This window comes from Nicotiana tomentosiformis, chromosome 12 (genome assembly GCF_000390325.3).
Source record: "Nicotiana tomentosiformis chromosome 12, ASM39032v3, whole genome shotgun sequence".
In the NCBI taxonomy this organism is placed as follows: Eukaryota; Viridiplantae; Streptophyta; class Magnoliopsida; order Solanales; family Solanaceae; genus Nicotiana; species Nicotiana tomentosiformis.
In genome coordinates, this window is record NC_090823.1 from 74765629 (window position 1) to 74781932 (window position 16304).

General features: G+C 36.6%; 1 pseudogene; it reads right to left on the reverse strand.

Moving 5' to 3' along the window:
- Positions 1-3383: 3383 nt before the first annotated feature.
- On the reverse strand, positions 3384-6546 carry LOC138903693 (lysine histidine transporter 2-like; annotated as a pseudogene).
- Between the last annotated feature and the right edge of the window lie 9758 nt (positions 6547-16304).

The following is a 16304-nucleotide window of genomic DNA, read 5'->3' on the forward strand; positions in this document are numbered from 1 at the left end:
CATCAATGCACGATAAATAATACTTGTTCTTGATTGTAACTTTGTTTGGGTCGAATTCCAATTTCGGAAGTTGGAGTAGGTCCGTAATGTCATTTGTGACTTGTGTGAAAACTTTGGGGTCAATCAGACCTATTTTGATATGTTTCGTCGTCATTTGTAGAAGTTGAATTTTCTTAGTTTCAATAGGCTTGAATTGGGGTGCGATTCGTGTTTTTCAAGTTGTTTGATGTGATTTGAGGGCTCAACTAAGTTTGTATGAGATTTTAGGACTTGTTGGTATATTTAGTTGAGGTCCCGGGGGCCTCGGGTTGATTTCAGATGGTTAACGGATCAAAAGTTGAAGTTAAGTGATTGCTAAAGTTAGACCTCTACTGGTGTAACCGCACCTGTGGAGCTTTGATCGCAGGTGCGGGATGGCTTGCGCAAGTGCGAGTTGGAGGGGAGTGTGCAGGGGGTCGCACGTGCGAGGAGTTTTCAGCACCTGCATGGCCGCATGTGCGGTGAGAGGTGCGCAGAAGCGGACGGCGCACGGGTGCGATAGTGAGTTCCGCATCTGCGTGACCGCAGATGCGGCAGGGGAACCGCAAAAGAAAAACTGGGCAGATGGGCTTAGTCGGCAGAGGCAGCTTGGGTTCTCGCAGAAGCGAGCATACAGAAGCGGAGTGAGGGACCGCAGGAGCAGAATGAGCCACAGATGCGTGTGTGATGTCACTTCTACGACGCCGCAGAAGCGGAAGTGCTGGGCAGATTATTAAAACAAGGGTTCGCGAGGCAAGATTCGAGGCATTCAGAGGCCGTTTCGCGAGGCAAGAGTGTGTTGGAGTAGAGATTTTCTTGGATTGAGGAAGTAACAGTTCTAAATTTGGTTCTGAGGGTACGAAACCCCGTATTATGTGTCATGTATTTGGTTTTGAGGTGACACACATGCTAGGTGACGGGCGTGTCGGTGTGCACCGTAAGAATTGTGACTTGGTCAAATTTCATGGAACTGTGTAATTGAGTAATCTGTTGTTGTCTGTACATTCTTCATATATTAGAGAAATTGAACCACAAATGATGTTAGCAATCATGTTTAGACTATGTGTTGGCACTGTAGGGACCCATAGAGGTCGTGTACATATTGAATTATCTGCTAAATTGTTATTTTGTACTCAGTCACAATTATACTCGTATATTACATCTCAGTGTCTATTGTTCATCATTGATGCATCATATTATTGCTGTTTGGGCTGCTTATCATGATTTCTGAGAGCCTGAGAGACTGGAGAGGATGATGACTGAGTGAGGCCGAGGGCCTGATTATGAGGATGTTTATGGGATCGGGTTGCATGCTGAAACCTAGTTTCACTGAGGTATGCCATGATTGACTTGTTATAGCGCTTAGGCTGAAGGGGTCCCTCCGGATTCTATACACATCCCCAGTGAGCGCATGTACCTACTGAGTGCCGAGTGCCGGGTGCTGAGTGATTGAGAGAAATGAGTGAATGTGAGGAAAGAGTGAATGTGAGGTTGGAGTGAATGGGAGGACTGAGTGACTGTTGCTCTGAGAGGATGCATTGACTTCATTATTTTTGCACTTCAGCTGTCATATATCACTATCTTGAAATTTCTGAGAGATATTATCTTCAGTTTTAGTTGAACTGGACATGAATTTACTGTTTTGGTCTTAATTGTCAAACTTGAAAGCATGCCTACCTCCCTATGTTGAAATTACTGTAATTGGACTATAACTGTGAAGCTCGTCACTACTTTCAGTTCTTTATTTAGTATTGTTACTTACTGAGTTGGTTGTACTCACGCTACATCCTGCACTTCGTGTGCAGATCCACGTATTTTCGGACACGGTGGGTATTGATTCTATTGCACGGTTGATCTTTTGGAGACTCCAAGGTAGCTGCCCGGCGTTTCGCATACCTTGTCACTCCATTCCTATCTTTCTGTTTATTGTATTTAATTTCAGACTATCATAGACAGTATATTCTAGACTTGTGATGTATAGATGCTTATGTACTCTATGACACCCCGATAGTTGGGAACTTCCGCGTTGTGTTTTGGGTTTCTATCCCTGTTTTATTAAAACTTTTATTATTTAAACTGCTTTAATTTATTTCTGTTAAAGGTGTTGGAATTATTTCGAAAGAACGGTTTGCCTAGTACCACGATAGGCGCCATCACGACAAGTTAGAATTTTGGGTTGTGATATGATGAAATTAAGAAAATTGGGATTCTAATCCCTTCTGTTTGTAGTTGTTGTACTAGACACAGGAGGAAACAATGCCCCATATATTCAGAGATAGCCAAATTGCTAGACAGGTTTGGTTCTTCAAACGTAATTATTTTTTGGGGTTTGATTTAGCACTGGTCATCTAAGACAAACCATCATGAATTGGTGGTTAGCTAAAGAAAGAAATGGAGTTCACTCAGTGTTACTCCAATGTATACCGTCTATGATTTGTTGGAAAATATGGTTGAACAGATATGCAGCAAGGTTTGATAATAAATCCATGTCAGGGTGGCATATCATCATCTCAAAGTGCTTAACATTAATCCTTAATTGTCAGTTTCCTACTCTAAAACTTTCACAACTCTGGATCGACAAGTGTAAGTATGTGGAGAAGTTACAATTTTTTATTTACTCCCAGGCTATTAAATGGAACAAACCTGATAGGGGTTGGGTAAAATTGAATGTTGATGGATGCAACAAAGGTAATCTTGGTTCAGCAGGAGGAGGGGATATCATAAGTGATCATCACGGCAACATGATGAAGGCTTTTGCAGAATTTTATGGCCAGTTTAATAGAAGCTAAGGCATTATTGCATGGTATTAAGTTTATGTAAAAATTCTGGTTTTTTGAAAGTTCATGTAGAATCTGATTCAATGTTTACTGTCAACATGATTAATAGAAAGATGGTACCTTCTTGGCAAATCAAACATATTATTGAGCATATTTAATTTGGGAGGTAACTACAACTGGAGATTTCAAGTTTACACACGCATTTAGAGAAGGCAACATGGTCGCAGATCAACTTTCTAACCTAGGAGTAAACTCACATAATTGTGTTATCTTCAATGAAATTGTTTCACTGCATATAAATGTTAGGGCTTCAATGAATTTAGAACAGGATGGTTTACCAAATTTTTGATTCGAGCCCAAAAGAAATTATTTTGTTGTTAATGATGATATCTCTTGGCAGTGCATTGCTTAGAGTGTTTATGACTAGATTGTATGTAGTAATGTATGATATGAACTATCCAACTTGTAAGAAGGTGTCCTCAACTCTCAAAGAATTCCTTTGTGATCAACGACAAACTAGATTGGGTTCCACCAATCTACACTTTGTAATTGAGGTCAAGGTTTATATCCTCCTTCGTGTAATTGTGATTTTTGGAATACGCATGTTGGAGTCTGGCCTAACTCCTCTATCCCTGTGATGAAACTTTGATTAGAAAAACAGTTCAATTGTCCAAAAATTACAATTCAAACTTTAGCAAACTTCCATATATAAAAGCTCTTCTGAAACTGAAAGAATTATCCTAAAATTCTGCATCTATGCCTCACAAACAGGCAGGATATAGCACATAATTTAACATCTAAAAACTCATATTGGCCGTATCGATCAGGTGTAGAAGTGATAAGTCTTGGCTGATTTGATGATACTCCATAATCCACCAATGGGAGATGTTAGAGTCAAAAGTACACCCACTATAATGCAAAGCTGTAACATAAAGAGAAAAAAAAATAAGAGATAGGGGTAAGTAGGGAAAAGGCTTGCATGAAACGTTGCATGTACAAAATTATATTAATTTATCACAATTAATTTATATATTGATGTGAGAATCTGCATTTATTAACAATGATAAGATGCTATATCTTATGCAAAAGACACTTGTTATGTACTTATTGCTTTGATGCATATCATCGAGTGTATAAAAAGTTTTCCCCTAAATAATTTGTATGGACATCGCTATTTATATCAAATCAATAAATATGTACGTAAGATATTTGTTTTTCAACTTAACTATGGTGAAGTTATATGCACTCTCATTTTAATTTTTAATCACTGAGTTTTATTGATTAGTTTGATGTAAACACCGAGTGTAAGTAAATTTCATGATTACATTTACAAGTTCTGGTAAACTTACCCAGTTCGTACACCATGACAAGCCAAACCGTCTGGGCTTTTTTATAATAAGCCAGATGATGCATGGAAGCTGTAGGTAGAAATTAAAAACATAGTAAATATTAAATATGTTTGTCATATGAGTATTATATAGTCATAACTTCTGATTTAATGAAGTGAAAATTTAATGAGTTATCTATGAAATATACTTACATAATATGAGGTTGGTGCCAGAGCAAAACCTCCAAAGAATCCCATCAAACCACCAAAGAATGGTATTGTCATGCCCACAACCAATGTAAATGCTACAATAACAGAAGACCATAGCAAGAATAAAAAAAATACATAGAAAAGAGCAATTAAACAACTTTTTCAGTTTATTTCCTAATTGTGCAAAAATATTTTCTAATAAACAAGTAAATAACTTACCAACAAAAACCGTACGCACACAAACACGTAGAAGAGTGGAAGGATTATATTTCAATGACTTCACAGCGTATGCCTCTATCATATCAAACACTGGCATTGCATAAACCTGAAATGTAAATTAAGTAATATACAACAGATTAATTAGGTAAATTACTAACATCTAAGTTGCTCATAATATATTATCAATTGAGGCACATCAAAGACTTAAAGAGTTTATACAGTTGAAGTAGGTTTCCTCAATTACATATAAAGGATTAAATTTATATATATGCAATGTGTAAAATTTTTATTATACTAACTATTTTAGTCTACTAAAACAAGTTATGTACTCTTTTTTTAGGTTAACATATTTTATTTGTACTGAGTAGTTACTTGTTATTATTGTAGACAGTGACAGAGACATCCCTTAGTATGGGGTGTATCTGACACGGGTTAATTTGCAACGAACTTTTCTAGCTAGTATATATGAAAATCGACATCATTTGAAAACTATGTAGAGTAACTGTTAGTTTAAGACATAAAGACTTAAAAGAACCACAGTCCTAGGTCTAAAAGCTATGGCAATAGACCGATACTACTTGCATAAAATCTTATACAATCAAACCTCTCTATAACAGCCTTATTTGTTCCGGATTATTTTGGTTGTTATAGCGAAGTGTTGTTATATAGCGATTCTGTTATAGAGATGTCTGACTGTAATTAAAAGTAGTGAAAGATACCTGGTAACTCCCAATGACATGAGCGACAACAAAAATGTTAGCAGTTGCAATAATATCCAATGAAAGCCACTGGCAAATAACACAAGGCCACAATAATATAAGCTGTGAATACACCTTTCCACATTGCTTTTTTTGAAGGTGCATCTTCTGTTGAAGGAATTGTAGCTTGAATTTCAAGAACTACATTATGTCCAGCATATGCAAATGCTACATTTCCTAATGCACTCAGAAACATAAACACATTATCTGATATTTTTTCACTTTTTGGACCATAACTAACTTCTCTCTCACTTTTTCCTAATTCCTTTAGTGACACAGTCCATGCTATAGCAGAGTAAGTCATGGACAAAATCGCCGCTACGAAGGAGACAGAAGTGATGGAGTTGAAATTTGGCAAGTGAGAGAGGACAAATTGGAAAGAGGAGAAAATCATAATGAAGTAAGTGAGTTTGATAGGTTTGGCATTTGGGAAAAGAATTTCTTGGAATTTTTTCATGCATCTATTAGTTCGATCTAAACATAATGTTTGGTTAATTTATGCACGCCACAACTAAAGGCTTAGTTTTTAAAAAACAAATAACGAGATCTCCGGAGTCCCAAAAAAATAGTTCTACTATTTTCCAGATTTCCAGAATCAGTTTTTTAAAATTTTCAAAAATTATAAAAATAGGTTAGAAAAACTGCTAATTAGATGATATCAAGCAGTTAGTTATACAAAACCGGAATTTGAGTATATCTAAATTTTAAAACATTCATAGTCAAGGCAATTCCTTATCAAAAAATTTGATAATGAAGAATAAAAACAAATCCCAAAGAAAAAGGAAGAATACAATACTACGACTCATGCATTCCCAAACTAATTTGTGGTTGAATCCTAATAAATTCAACTAATATAAAAAAAAAAAAACAAATTAAATAAAGAAAAGAAAAAGAGAAATAAATAAAGTTACCATCCCATCTCAGACATGGCATAAGGTAGACTAAGAACAGCAGCACCAACCATGGCAGTAACATTGTGCATGGTTGAATACCACCACTTTGCATTCCGGTCCGACGTTATCGGTAGCCATTCATCTATTGCTTTCTCCCTCCTCTTTTCTTCACTATCTCCTCCCTTTTCCATATTAAATTAAACTAACTATGCTTAGGCAATAGAATAAGAATGAAAAGTTTGTGACTCAAAGAGTAAGGAGATTTAACATCAATTTCGAGTCCTTTAAAATAGACAAAGAGAAAGTCTTTTCTTTTTCTCGATATGCCTTTTCCTATTTATATAGGTGATAGCCATAAAACCTAAATCTAGTAGTAATGACCTAAATATATCCTAATCCTTTTAGATATATGCAATATGTAAAGTTTTTATGTTTTTAAGGAAAATAAACTACTTTCTATACTTACTCTGTACCCAACAATATTTGGAATTTTTTAAAAAGTGAAGTCCTTTCCAAATGCTGAAATATATGTGGATATAAATAAATAACATCATATCTTTGTTAAAATTACTGCATTATATGCAAATTATTGAGAATAATTCCTTAAGTGTCTCACAGGCTTTTTTGCTAATTGATCGAACAATAGAAAAGGTGATGATATTGACAATTTAAACCAATTCTACTAAAAGAAATAACGAATTTATGTGTTTTTACTTTTTATCATGCACTAATATTATACACCATTGATTTCTGAAGATTTACATTTCTTTAGTTATTTTTTTTCCTTTTTCTTTTCTACTGGTGAACCGGAAAAAAAAATTAAGAAGCACACTGATATTTCACGTTGAAAAATTTAAATACAAAATTCAGTAAAGACGCAAAAGAAGTGATTTTTTTTTTTGAAAATTTTACCTCTTATAGCAAAGCTTTATACCCTATTTATTATAAATAAAAACCCTTTAAAATATTATTTTGTATAGCTACCTTTTAGTTTTTATAACAAAATATGTACTTATGGTCACTTCCTACCGTGAAGCCATTAAATATGCTGTCTAATATTTTTTTCTCTCATTCTTTCAGTTTATTCCCTCTCAAAATCACCGTATCTTATTTCTCTCTACACGATCTCTCTCTCACAGCGCCATTGTCTTCACCATTGTTGAACCACGATTCTCCTTTATCTGCAGGTTCTCTCTCTAGATTGTTCTCAAACCCTAGATCTCGATTTGCTAGATTTCATCTCTGTTAACATGAGTTTCAAAATGTCTTGATCAAAGTTTCTGATATGAGTTATATCTTTTCCCAAAGTGAAGCGGACATGGTCTGTTCATAGCTGAATTGATTTTGAATGTTGACATGGAAGAGGTGATCACGCCCAACTATGCCTTATAAAAAATACAAGCGGTCGTCGCAAATATATTCTAGCTAATAAGCCCGGAGTCGAATCCCACAGGGAATTAACCTATCAACCACAGTTGCTAGACCCGCATAAATTCACGCAATCAATCTTCAGAAATATTTGAATAATAATTTGGATGTTTATTAACTAAATATTACGTAATGAAAATGCACTAACAAATGACTAACTACGAACGGTTTGTAAACAAGAATTGGAAAGATTTAAGGTTGTGATTTTCCCTATTATCGGAATCTTTTCCGCTACGTTTTCTATAAATTCGCCTAAGTCTTCTCTATCGATCATGAGCACTATAACTATTGTAACTCTCTCCCGAATAATTATCACAATTTACTAGACATATTCTGCCGAATTACGCTAGCTGGCATTAAGTACGGCTCACTCAGATCGCACCAAGGTTTCATTATCTCTAATCCCACCTTTAAACCCTTCGTATTGATCCCTCATATACGTTAGGAGTGAAGTTGTTCAACAACTACCTAAATATGCACTCTCTCCCGAGTAATAAATACTAAATAGGCACAGCTAATTGAGGGCCCTTCAATCAACCACATGAATAGTATAGTTGAACAAATAGAGAAAATACTACGGCAAATTTATATTAACGTAACAAGAAAATTATCCTTCAATAGGTTCCATCAAAATCCTAGATTAGGAATTTTAGCTACTCATACTCATAGTAACAATATCTTAAATATTTTACATAATTAAAGTACAAAGTAAAGATGAAAGGATATAGAAATCGATGATTCTAGCTCCCAACAGGTGATTCCACAAGCTATTCTTGCCTCCGGTTGCAAAAGTCCCCCGAAATGGCATTTTTAGGTCTATTTATATGTGTAGAAAAAGACCTAAACGTGTAGGCAAAGTCCTAGTCAAACCCGGAGATGAAATAAGTCTTCAAAACTCGGACTGTGCGTGCCTAGACCTGGCCTCGCGAGGCCTAATGCCTGGTGGACCTCGCCCCAAGCCTGGCGTCGCCAGGTATAAAGCCTGGTCTATCTCGCTCCTGCCTCACCTCGCCAGGTCTATCACCTGGCCTTAGCCTGGTGTCGCCAGGTATAAGGCCTGCACTAGGCCTGGCTTCGCCAGGTATAACGCTTAGTGTACCTGGCTTCGTCGGCTTCTCCTTTTCAACTCCTCCCGAGCACGCTTTCGACTTTTAAGTATCATTTTTTCTCTACTTTCATCTCCAATTTACCTACACACATAAAATGGCATTCATTACGAGTAAATAAAGTGTAATTTATCATTAAAGCGTATAAAATGCAAGGCGAATAGTGTGCTAAACCATGAATTATAGCCACACATAAATACCCCATACTTAAACATTGCTCGTCCTCGAGCAATCAGACCAACTTATAGACACAACCTCACTAAGCAATTCCCTTAACTCCTTGCACCAAGAATATTTAAAATAGTCTAAGCACCACGGTGTAATATCCTCGCCTCAAGATTTGACTCACATACCATGACTTATTCACAAATTACTTACTTAGTCTAACATGGAGGTCAATGACATTACCTTTCCTTTATGAATCACGTGCCCTCACCCAACAAAGAGCTCAGTTCCACACACGATGAATTTTAAGAACGTAGGAACTCAAGATAGGAAAAAATTCACTCGCTCTCAGAAATAACATTCATATGCCACAAATGATGCACCATAGGCTTGCCCGTAGTGTAATACTCTATTAATCGAGCTTATTTAGTCTAAGATCAAATAGGACTTTGATTGGTTGTAATGTACGCCGCGGGTTGGGTAGGATATATTTGGATTTGTGAGTGACTACACCTCCCTAAGCACTTTAATACATATACTTTAACATTCCAGCCCATACTTATGTCAAACCAAAACTCCACATTCACACCAATGTATATTACCCCATACTTCTTTAAGCACAATTACATTAACAGTCACCACTTATCTAAGAATATTCTTTTTCATAGCAATACAACTATTTTTGTCTTTTTTTTTCTTTTTCTTTTTTTTTTCTTTTTTTCAATTCAAGCGGCTCTTAGTTTTTCAAAACAATGCACCTTTCTCCTTATTTCATTAGTTCCACTCAAAAGCCAAACCAACCATCCCACTCTTTTACTTTTACAAAGTTCATAATAATTCAAGTGCTCATTAGAGGTGAAACGGTTCAAATAGATGTTTAATTCAAACAATTGGGTAAGGCTTGTAGTGTGGTTGCCAAAGAAACAGGATTACAGGCTCAAAGGAGTTAACTACGTTACATAACTTTTAGGTGGGTAAACTATATATATCTGGCTTAACAAAGAAATGCCTATATCACTTCTCAGAATGAACAAGACTACTATTTCGCTTTGCACACACACAGGGCAAGTTCTAGACATCAAATGCAATGCACAGAATACATACAAAACTCTCACACACATGGCACATAACTCACTCAGGATTGGTTTCATCGCGACACTCCAGTCAAAGCAGTTAAGCAAAATTAGGAATCTACGATTTAAGGTATTTATGCTAGAGTCAAAGATTGAGCCTAAGCGTCATGACCATAGTCCTAACTATTCTCAAGGCATAACAAAGCTAAGAGATATTGCTACAATTAAATGCATAGCTTCGTGGTTCCTACTCCTAAAAATTAAAACTAACTACACCCGGTTCAACTAAAAGCTCTTGGAAAAGAACCGCGGCCCAAAGAAAAACCAAGGGGGAATTACTACATTACCTAAAAAAAATCTTCTTTTTTTTTCTCTAGACTTACTTCCCTCAGGAAAACTATCTAGGAGATCCATCGTCGGGAAGAGTCCAGTTATGTTTTTTTTAATAACTAAACAAATAACAAAAACAAATCACTAAACCAAATTCTTAAAACAAATAACTAAAACAAGTATCTAACGAAAATGACACTTACTAAAACAACAAAACAAACAACTAGAAGTAATTTCTACAAGTCCCCACCTCACACTTAGATCATGCATTGTCCTCAATGCATACACAAATTGACAAAACAAGAAAAATGAGTAGGGTACAAGGAAACTCCCTCAACAAATTGCGTCTTCATCCTCTGAGGCTCTCCACTCTTCATCATGTGCTTCCTCCTCCTCATCATCATCGTCCTCATCATCTGACTGCTCCGGCTCGACCTAAGGCTGCTCAGGAGTGTTGATATCCTCATCATCGGGGAGTCTGTAGCCATCACCTATCCCAACCAGCTGCTGGCCATGAGCGTTGAGCGGGTACCGCTGCTCCAATAAGGTCTTCTCCTCAGATGTGGTTGGCTGACCTCCTATCCTTAGCTGCAAATCCATCATCCCATAGAGATGGGCCATAAAACTATCATCCCGAGCATTGCGTTCGGTACTTGTCAAAGATATCTTGATTATGGGAATAATTTAATTTTGACTTCTTGTGCTAGTACAATTTGTATGTATTGAAAGGACCAAGTAGGGATAAGTATTTTATACTGACTTAATAAAATAACTTCTCTAGCCACTAAACGTACTTATACTCTTAATTTTGATATAATTATTATTGGTTGTGTATATTATTTATTGTTTTGATTTATTAAAAGGCGAGATTTGTTTGTGGGTCAATATACCTGGTAAATTAGACAATGATGATATACATTGGCGAAATAATAGTTAGTTGAAGGAATCCATATCTTGGTCTATAATAGATGATACACCTTTATGAAAGCTTATAAGTTTTCATGTGTAAACCCTGCAAGTGGATTTTGTATCCGTCACATGATATAAGTTAAGCAAAAGTCTAAAGAAAATAATCAATGAATTAAATTGTCAGTAATTTAATTTATTTGATTAGTATCTGAATCTTAACACGGGGAGCTAAATAAGGTTTAATGAAAGAATTTCAAAAATGAACTGAGAAATGCAGTTACGAATTTTTAGTGGAATAATTCGTAATTTATTATGGCAGTATTAATTCGGATATTTTGAATTAAGTCCATAATAAGAAGTCTCGTTAATTAGATATTGTGGTCCCTGTTGTGCCTGAATAATTAGGAATTAAAAAAAATCATATTTCTTGGTGGAAAAGGAAGACCCAATAGATTTAGGAAAAGGTTTTAAACCCTAAAACCTGTGGCTATATTGAGGGGTCTTATTCCATAAGGAGGAAATATTTTTACTATATGAGAAATTCGCTCACACGAATTTTGCTAATTCCGGGTATTATTCGGGTCACACAATAAAAGACTGTGGAATTGGAAGATGACTTGAAGGCTCTTTTCGCGATAGCGGTCACGCTTCAAGAGATATGTTTGAGTAAAATCAGTGATTATGTGTTGTCTATATTATATGCAAGTGATCTTGGCTATTTGCTTCCGCTGTTCATACTTGTTTTTCATCAGTTGGTATCAGAGCCTGCTTGCGTCTAACTAGATAACATGATGTATATTTGTATATGTGGTCTGATTATTACTTTACTATTACTACTATATATAAGCGGCTAAGGCTGTACAACACATCAATCCTGAATTGTACAAAATGCATTGTGTATTATACTTTTATTTGAGCCTGTCTTATTAGCGAATTGACACGTGTACCGCACCTTTACTTTACCAAAACCACGTGTACTTTACTATTTCAGATACAAACTCTCCGATTATCCATCTCTCCACTCCAATTCTCTCTCCTCAATTCCTCTTTGTGATTTTCTACTTGCTTCGCTATTTCAAGAATTCAAGATATAATCTTTTTATTTTGGTAAGTTTTTCAATTATTGTGGGCTTCTCTGGATCTCTATGTTGGAGTTTTCTCCGCTTTCAATGTTCAGAATTCTTTCATGAGTTTTGTCCTTTTTTGCTTTTACCTTCTGCTTGTTATAATCTTCTAGTATGGTAACTTTTCTCTCTTGGTTCTTTCTCTTGTACCGTGTTCTGGTTTCACTTCTAATTTTTTCTGAAAGTTTGTCCATATTTGATTCAATTTTTTTTTGCATAATTTATTGCCTAGATTTGCTACATACATGTATGCAATTCTATCTGATTTTGATATATATGTTTGGCAAGAAATACTTAGGTGATTTTTTCTGTTATTTAAATTTTTAGTTGTGTAAAATGGCAATTTGGTGTAAATGTTTTGTTCTTTTGGAGTGGGTACACTACAACAAATATGAGCTACCACGATATTTAATTAATGACTTTATAATAAATGTTGGAAAAAAGATAATTTATCGACATTTATTAGAAAATGTTACAAAAATACTGACATTTAATTAAAAATGACAAAAATGACATTTAGTTAGTGACATTTATAATAAATGTAAACAAATTACTATTTTTCCTTCCTTGGTAAAAAAGAAAACTACTACTTACTTACTAATTTCAAAAGAGAAATTGTTTTGCAAAACTTCCCCCCAAAATTTCCCTCTGAAAATCTCCCCAGAAAAAACCCTACTCCCTGCGATATCCCTCTCTCAGAAGTCATAACATTGTTCATTTCCCCCTCCCCAATTTCTCTATCTCATCCAAATCCCTCCTCCCCCCCCCCCCAACCGTGAACCTCAAGCACCTTCAGGAATAGCAGTATGAATGTATCCTAGTGTACTGTCTTCTTGCTTAATGTATCACTCTCTCAGAAGTCATAACATTGTGTACTGTCCTCTTTCTTCTTGCTAGGTGACGGGCGTGTGGGCGCGCACCATAGAAATTGAGACTCAGTCGATTCCGTAGAGTTGTGTAGTCAATTAACTTGTATTCTTCCAAGTATTTGTCATGTGTTAGAGAAACTGAGTTGTGACTCATGTTAGAAATTATGCTTAGGCAAATGCTCGTATTATTGGGACTCACTGAGGTCATTTCTGATGTCGAATTATATTTTTAAATTATAATTTCGTACTCAGTCATATACATTCATTGCATATCATATCTCAGTCCCTGTTGTTAATTGTTGATACATCACATCATCATTTTGGGCTAGTTTCATGACATAGTGAGCCCGAGAGACTGGAGAGATTGATGACTGAGTGAGGCCGAGGGCCTGATTGTGAGGTTATTGATACTATAGCACGTGAGTTGTCCGTGCGGATCCAGATATTGATACTATAGCACGTGAGTTGTCTGTGCGGATCCAGATATTGATACTATAGCACGTGAGTTGTCCATGCGGATTATAGAGCTTGGGCTGAAGGAGCCCCTCCGGAGTCTGCACATCCAAAGTGAGCGCAGGTGCCTATTGAATGCGAGTGCTGAGTGATTGGGAGGACTAAGTGGATTGATACTCTGAGAGTATGCATATGGTTGTTCACTATGTTGTACTACATTCGACATGCGCACTTGACATACAAGCATATAGATGCATTTTTCCTCATGTTGTACGGTATCACGTCATGCATGAATTCTCATACACATTGGCATCTAGGCATATAAATGTACTTTTCCTCATGCCATTTGAGAATGAAACATTTACCTGTTGAAATGTTTTGGAAGGAAAATCATGATTTTACAAACCTTCTCATATTTTGGTACTTTCGGTAAAAGATTTGGGTTTTCATTGTTATACTTGAAAAGCATGTCTATTTTCTGAAACCGTGAACGAGATGAACATTATATTTCTGAGTTATTTTTTGTACCACTTTTATTATATTGTTATGAGATGTTATTGGCTATTGGTGTTGGACTTTGACATGTGTTCCAGCTCGTCACTACTTTCAACCTAAGGTTAGGTTTGTTACTTATTGAGTACATGGGGTCGGTTGTACTCATACTACACTTCTGCACCTTGCGTGCAGATGTTGGCTATTGATGTTGCTGTGCTCGATGGGAGCGGGATTTAAAGACGTACATGCGTTCCGATTGTAGCTGCTTCTTGTTCATGATAGCCATATATTTATAAAAAACTGTTTATGTACATTTCAAACAGATGATGTATTTATTTCATACCAGCTTGGTAAATTCTAATCTTAGAAGCTCATGATTTATACTACCAGTCCTTAGGGAATGTATAAGATTCAGATATTTTCTTTCACTTAATTGTCTTATTAAATTTCATGGAATTTTATAGTTGTTATTTGGCTTACCTAGCGAGTTGGGTTAGGTGTCATCACGACTAGTTGAATTTTGGGTCGTGACAAGGAGGTATCAGAGCTCTAGGTTCATAGGTTCTACAAGTCATGAGCAAGTGTCTAGTAGAGTCTTGCGGATCGGTATGATGACATCCATACCTATATTCGAGAGGCTACAGGGAATTTAGGATAATTTCCCATCTTTCTTTCCTTATCGTGCGGAATTGATTCAGTTTGAAACATAACTCTTTGAATTCCCTCCACGCATCCGTGTGCGCATGTAAGCGCTCGGTATCGGCTGGTGATTCCATGGATGAGGTGCAAGTTGTCATTTCTGGGTGCTGATGATGGGCCAATCTGGAGGACTTGAGGCCGGGTTTTGACTGTAGCTCGAGCATGTAGATTTCGGCTGTGTGGGCACGGTCTTTTGGGAACTTATGTGATCGATAGCGTCCCTATGAGTGGAATTTGTGACTCGATGAGTGGCCGGATGGCTATATGATGAGCATGATGTGATTGCGGAATGTGTTCAGATGGTTTGATTGTGACGAGAATAGTTTGCCTGGGATGTAAGAAGGACTATGGGGTGCTAGATTGCTGTCTTGATGTGACACATAGCCTCAAGTTATGAGTGTGTTGAAAGATTTTTCGTGTTGATTAATTGTGGAGTGAAGTAGATTTTCATGTCTTGTTGTGAGTTCAGACTCAGGAAGATTCAGTGATAGTGTAGTAATCGTGGCTGCGAAAGGGTATAGATGTCAATTTTAGGCTAAGCAGGTGGGTTATCTTCTGCGGAGTAATCTACGGAGGTGTGATCCTTATAATGTTGTGTGGAGAGTTTTCTTTCTACCAACGGGGTATATGTGTTAAGATTTGAATTTGAATTTGGTTGAGAAAGTTGACCTGATCATCATGTGGATGTATGTGAGCTTAGTGGATTATTTGAGGTACTATATGGTTTGTGTTATGTGAGCTTTTGAAGGATTTAGTTGAATCTTCCTGCGGTATTATGGCAGTAATAGAGTATGGGTTTGGTGAGTTATCAGATGTTCTATTCTATGGCATTGAGTTAAGTGGGGGAGTTTGCTATCAACGATTTGATTGCATGGTTACGTGTAGTATTGGTTTTGGTCTGAAGCATACTTGTGGATCGGTTATGACTTGCAGAGGTTGAGATGAAGGATGACTCGAGTAAAGGAATTTCTGGATACGGGTTATGTTACACCTTATGGGTATATGGAAATCATGGAATGATTGAGTCGTTATTCGTGAAAGATGTAGTGCTCATGCAGTAGGAAATTGCTCGGTTTCTTAAAGGTGTGGATTACTTCTTTGGGTGTTGTTGTTCTAATGGGGCACATGTCGTTCGACCCGTTTGGCCGGTACAATTGAGATTTGAGTAGAGTGGATGACTCTCGAGAAGGTTCTAATGGGTTCAAGATTTATATGTAGCAATTGAGAATTTTGCAGATTTGTATATGGCTAGAATGTGAGATTTAAGTTGGATGGTGTCGAGGCTTGTGGCATTTCTATATTATTATGGATTCTACATTTCAGCATCAGTAAGGTGAAGGAAATAGTTTTGGATTTACAGAAGGTCTCTTTAGAGTGGGTGTCTCGGTTGTGGCACTTTTGGGGTGCTTAAGAGGGAATACAACGGCTTATGGGCCTTAGGATGGTGTTGT